This window comes from Pteropus alecto, unplaced genomic scaffold (genome assembly GCF_000325575.1).
Source record: "Pteropus alecto unplaced genomic scaffold, ASM32557v1 scaffold359, whole genome shotgun sequence".
Lineage (NCBI taxonomy): Eukaryota > Metazoa > Chordata > Mammalia > Chiroptera > Pteropodidae > Pteropus > Pteropus alecto.
The window spans coordinates 3,876,430-3,882,092 of NW_006443119.1; the positions used below are offsets into that span (position 1 = coordinate 3,876,430).

At 55.6% G+C, this 5,663-nt stretch overlaps 1 protein-coding gene across 3 annotated transcripts in view; it reads left to right on the forward strand.

Moving 5' to 3' along the window:
* The first annotated feature begins 1,413 nt into the window (after window positions 1-1,413).
* The window catches only part of TAGLN2 (transgelin 2), a 6,825-nt gene continuing 2,575 nt past the window's right edge, over window positions 1,414-5,663 (forward strand). For 2 of the 3 annotated variants that reach the window (XM_006922908.3, XM_025040476.1), the window contains exon 1: window positions 1,414-1,552. The gene's annotated coding sequence lies outside the window, so the exon portion shown is untranslated. Of the gene's footprint in view, window positions 1,553-2,549; window positions 2,684-5,663 lie in introns of those variants that run through there. The other variant, XM_025040475.1, reaches the window with a different exon arrangement.

The window sequence follows — 5,663 nt, forward strand, 5'->3', positions numbered from 1 at the left end:
TCTGTGTCATCTGGCTTTGAATCTCTGAGGGAGGTGGGAAAATTCTGAACCCTTAAAAATGAGGGGCCTCTTCCTGAATGAATAGAGGTACATTCAACATCCATTCAAAAAGCATTTATTGTCTATTGAAATGAGCTACTAAAGACCAGACATTGAGCTAGATGCTGAGAAAATACAAAGTTAAGGAAGTCACACCTTTGCCCTTAGGGAATTCTTTCTAGTCTGTGAGGCAGACAAAGAAATGGTTACAATGTGATGTGATAAGTTCTGTGATAAAGTGATATGCTGGTTACTGTGGTAACAAGAAAGAGCCAACACAGTGAGTGCTTATGCTATGTACTGGGACAAATGCTTCATGTAGGGGATCCTTGAGTCCTCAGAGTGGGAACAATGACACTAACAGCCAAGCACTCCTGAGGTGCTTGGCACTGCTCTGAGAGCCTTGGGTGTATCAGTTAATTCTCTACAACTAAGATGAGTAGTACTATTAGACTAAGGAGCCAACATATCTAGTGTTTTAGTAATTTTCCAAAAGTCACAGTGGGCGAGGTGTAGAGCAAATGAGAGTCAGTCAAGGGAGGGAAAGCACCCCGGGGAGAGGCACAGCCTGTGTGAAGGCACAGACCCCTACAAACTTTGGCTGCTTTGGGAATCACTGGCACTGGAATTTAGGGCCAGGTTGAATCCGGAAGAGAATGAAAAGGTGAGAGGACAAGTCGTTGATTTCCTTGAAACCCAGGTGAAATGGGCTTCTACCCTACGTGAAGAACTGCACTGATGAGTGTAAGCAGGGACTCCAGCCTAGGTTGACTGCTCAGCTAAAGCCTGAAAGGCGGGGCATATGCTTCAACCCCCAAACTATGTTCTCTTCCGCCCTCAGAGACAAGAATTGCCAGCCTCCTCCACTGGGGCCGCCTCTTCTGAGCCCTCCAGGTTTAAGGAGAGATGCCAAAAAATACATAGGAGGAGATGAAGGGGAGAGTAGTGGGGTCCCAACCCTGGGCTCCAGTAATGACCACACCCCTGGGCACAGGGGAGATGAATGACCTCACTACTGTTTTCTTGCCTAGGCTTGAAGTAGGTGCGGGTGCTGTCCCTGCCTGCAAGCCCCAGTCCAGTCACACCCTAGTTATTTGCGGGGAGGGATTTTCCTGTGCCTCCGTTTACCTAACCACCCTTTTCAAACCAAGCAGCTTCTAACCACGTAAGCTAACCTGGAGTCTTGAGCTAACCTAGGCAAAAAGTTTCCCACTGGAGCACAAGTCTATGGGTTCTGGGGTGGAGTAGAGGTCGTCCCGGGAGGAGACCACCGCCACTCCCCGGTGGAATTCCCAGCTCCCCAGATCCTTTAACCCAGTCTCTCGTCCACGCCCCTCTCTTCTAAGCATGGCCCTCGGCTTGCGCTACGGCGCCTTTAAACCTTGGCGGCTCTCGCCCCGCCCTCGGTCCACCCCGTCCGAGGCGGGAGCGGCTGAAAACCTCCAGCCCGGCCCGAGCGCACCACTTGCCTTGCAGCCCCGCCAGGAGTTCGCGCTCTCTGCACTACCCTACGGTGAGCAGTGGGGAGTGGGGGAAGGGGGATCTGTAGAAAGCGAGAAGACCGGCTGGCGACCTGCAACACAGCTTGGGAACCCAGGGCTGCGGGGCAAGGGTCCGATGACGGCTCCGCCTCACGCTGTCAGGTCCTGTCCCAGGCCCTGACCCGCATTGCTGGGTGGTGAGGTCAGACCATGTTGCTGGTGCACAGACGGGGCGTCCGCCCGGAGCAGGGAGGGGCTCTGGGACTGCGACCCACCCGTCGGCTCCAACCCCGGGTTCTCGCTGGGGTGCGGAAGGACAGCGTCGAGGATTGGCTGGTTGGCTCCGAGCGACTGCGCGTCTGGTGTCCCAGGGCCACCCTGGGCCAGTTCGGAGCGTCCCTGAGCTTCCTGGTTTCAGGAACACGTGCGGGCGGCTGCCTGACCCTTGCGCCCCAAGGCCATCCTTTCTGTTACTCCTGCCGGCTCATTTCCTGAGGACTCATGGTCAAGGGCTGAGGCTCAGGGGCTCAGATCCCACGGTAGCCTCGCCTTCCTGGGTTCGGGCGGGGAGTTGAAGCTGCAGTCTACTCCAGGAGAGTCCCCTAGCGCAGATCTCTGGGGGCTGCATCCCTGACTGCGCCCGGGTACCCTGCCTGTGTGAGGTGATGGTGGGAGGGATGGCCGATTTCCAGGCCCTCCTGCCCCTAGGCTAGCTGAGGTCTCCACCCCGTGCCCCCAGCTGCTGGGAAAGCCGGTGGTGGCCGCAGGCAGGCGGCGGGCTGCCCAGACCACTGCGTCACCCCAGCGGCAGGCAGTGTGACTCATTAGGCAGTAACGGCACAGGGTGTGGCCGGGGTTGGGGGGGGGCGCTGCGGACCTACGGGACCGGAAGCGGCCTGCCGCCTTCCCGCACTGCAAACCTCCTGGAGCCCACACCAGGGACTTTCTGGGGGGAATTGGTATCCATGAGCAGAAGGCAGCTGCTGGAAGTGAGGATGGACTGCTGTGGAGGTCTGGTGCCGGAGGAGACCTGGATGGGCTCTCCCTAGTTGTGTGTCAGACTCCAGAGCACCAGGCAGAGGGACAGCTCCCCAGCTTCAACCCCGCTCTCAGTTCCGTCTCTTAATTCACAGAGATGACCTAAAACTGCAGAAGAGGCCAAGGTATGGTAAGGCCAGCAGGGCCCTACCATTCCAGAACCAACAAGTAGTTTTTGTCCAGCTGCAACCTTCTCATTCTCCTGTCTCAGTGCCTATTCTGCCCCCTGGGGTTTGGCCTCTAATCCTTTCTTCACCCCATCCAGGTCTCCCAACAGGATTTTCAGGTATGGGGCTCTAGCTCAGAATATATCTTCTGTTCCCAGGGTATTTATTTCTTCTGAACTATTTCCTTCAGTCTACTTCTCTGTCCTCAAACTCAGAACTTCCCATCTCCAAATGCTCTCTGTACTGTCCATAGCTGCCTCCTTGGGGATCGGCTTGTACCTGGCTATCCCTGAGAACTGCTGTGAGGGGCCACTTTCTCAAGGACCCACCTCTGCCCAAGTGCTTGGAAGCTCCTCATCACGCCTCTGTGTTGAGTGCATGCTTCTGTCTAGTGCCCCCACCCTACCCCTTGCCTGTGTTTGGTACACAGAAGCCATGGCAACGTCCCCCATCTCACCCTACCTCCTGCAGGCCTTGTGGCTTCCTGTTTATGTAGGTTCAGCTTTCTCTCTTGCTCATTGACATGGTGGTGAGGGGGCTGTCCCAATCGTAGCTCTCCCACCAACCTTCTGCCTGCTCCATGTGGTACTTTGCGTTGGGGACAGGTACCCCATTTTGCCCTCTTAAAATAGTCTTAGTCCCATTTCTGGAGTTGAGAAGTTCACCTGTGTTATCTGCACAATTAATGGAGAGTACCTTTCTTTTCCCAATTAAACCCCCAGCCAGGAATGCTCAAAATGCTCCCACCCCCACCCCAGTCTGCTTTTTCCTTGGCATTGGTCTGAGGAGTGAGGTAAACTTCCAGCCCAGAGTCTGGGTGGGGCCTTTTGTTGCCCCTCCCCCTTTCCCAGCTATTGTACCCTTGTGGGTGGGGGTGTGGAGCAGTTCCCACAGCTGTAGGCAGCTCTCCAGTTTAGGTTACTCACGGCCAACCCACCCCACAAGTCGTTCAGCTGTTGTCTTCCCTCTGGATCCTCTGCCCTGGGCATCTCCCACACAGCTTCTCCTCATCCCAGCAGGCAACTGCTTGTCTTCCCTTTCTTTGATGGAGGGCAGGAGTAGGTCCTGTGGGTGTCACTAGGGTAGGCCACTCCCGCTTCAGCAGCCGCAGCCCATCAGCGGTCGCCTGCCCACGGGGGTGGGGAGGAGAACTGTCTGCCACAGGCTGTGCCTGGCTGGGCTCTCTCCTTCCTGGAGTTCTGCCCCTTCCCAGAGCTCCGCCCTATGGCTCTGGCACCCCAGGGCAACAGCCTCAGAGTGGAGCCTGGACACTGCAGCTGGAGGCTGTTAGACTGCCAGCTGTGTACTGGCGCCAGAGTAGGGGAGGGGTCCTCAGCATCCACCCTGAGTCCAGAGGTTGGCCTGAGAGGCTGCCCGTCAGGGGCACTGGAAGGGTCCAGCTTCAGGCCTGCTCACCTTTCCTAACCCTGATGCTGGGTTAATCATTCTCCTACCCTTTCTTTCTCTGGGCCACTGTCATCCCTGGGCCTCGGGCCACTTGGCTCCATAGAGACGCAGCCCTGAGGCCCAGGTGGCCATAAGTGAAGCTGTTCTCAGAGAGAGGTCTGGACATTGGGCTGGGAAAGGGATGTTTACTGAGAAAAGGCGGTGGCCCTGAGCCCCCTCCCCTTCCTCCCAAGCCTCCAGCTCTGCCCCTGTGTGACGGGGGTCACAGGTTATAGACTGAGTGGTGGCTGAGCAGTTGGGGCTGGCCTGGGGGGAATCTTGTCCTCTCTCCACAGGCTTTAGCTACTCAACTGCCTGCCCTCCCCTAGCTGAGTGTGTGTGGCTGATGGTGTGGGTCAAGGCCCAGACCCACATTTATCTGGCCCGGCTTCCAGGCTGGGGGAAGGGGGACGGTTGCTCTTAATGAGGTTTAAAAATAACTGATTTGTGGGGAGGATCTTTGCCGGAAATGTGCTGCTGGATGAGCTGGAGTGGAAAGGAGCAGCCATGCTGGAGTGTGGGGGTGGGGACTGGCCTGAGACAGGCCCTCGGGCTGAGAGAGGTGAGGGGGTTGGGACAGCTGCTTCCCCTGAGCCCTGGTGCCTTGTGCTGTTGCTGAGCCCCAAGGGCCATTGAGGGAGTGGCAAGATTGTTTAACCAGGGGTGCACGGGAGAAAGGGAGCCAGAGTGACTTCATCCCTTAAATCTGACTCTGCCCTGGACTAGGCGTGGGGAGAAGCAGCTCCCTTGCCTCTCCTTGAGGTGCCTCTCCTGGGAGATCCTCTTTTATGAGCAACGGGACAGCTAGCTCTATTTCAGAGCAGAAAGTTGCCCATTCAGGAAGGGGCTCCCACTTGGCATTGGTGGCATTTGGGGTCTTACTTGATAGACCTCTGGATGTGGGACCTAAGCAATGAGGTGGTGGGTGGGGATACGCTGCCTGCTAAGTGCTGCCAACTCATGCCAGCTGTCAGGAAACCACCCAGTACTTCCTGAGGTCCTCAAACTAAGTTAAAGAGAAACCTTTTTATGTACTTCCCCATCCCTCCCTCTTTTCCCAGGTTTCCCTAAAAATACCACTCAGGGCTCCTGTATTTGTTCCTATTTCTGCTGTAATAAATTACTACAAACTTAGTGACTTAAAGCAATATACATTTAATATCTTACAGTTCTAGGGACCCCCACAAAGGTCTCAAGGTGTGGGTAGGGCTACATGCCTCCTGGGGAGTTTAGGGGAGAATCCATTTCCTTGCTTTTTCTAGCTTCTAGAGCCTGCCTGCATTGTTTGGCTCATGGCCCTGGGTCACTCCTACCTCTTTTTCCTTCTTACTTTCCCCACTCTGACAAGCCTGCCTCCCTCTTTTGCTTACGAGGACCCTTGTTCTGGGTGGGTGCACCTGGATGATCCAGGGTACTCTACCTATCTCAAGATTCTTAATTTAATCACATCTGCAAATTCTCTTTTGCCATGTAAGGTAACATTTGCAGGTTC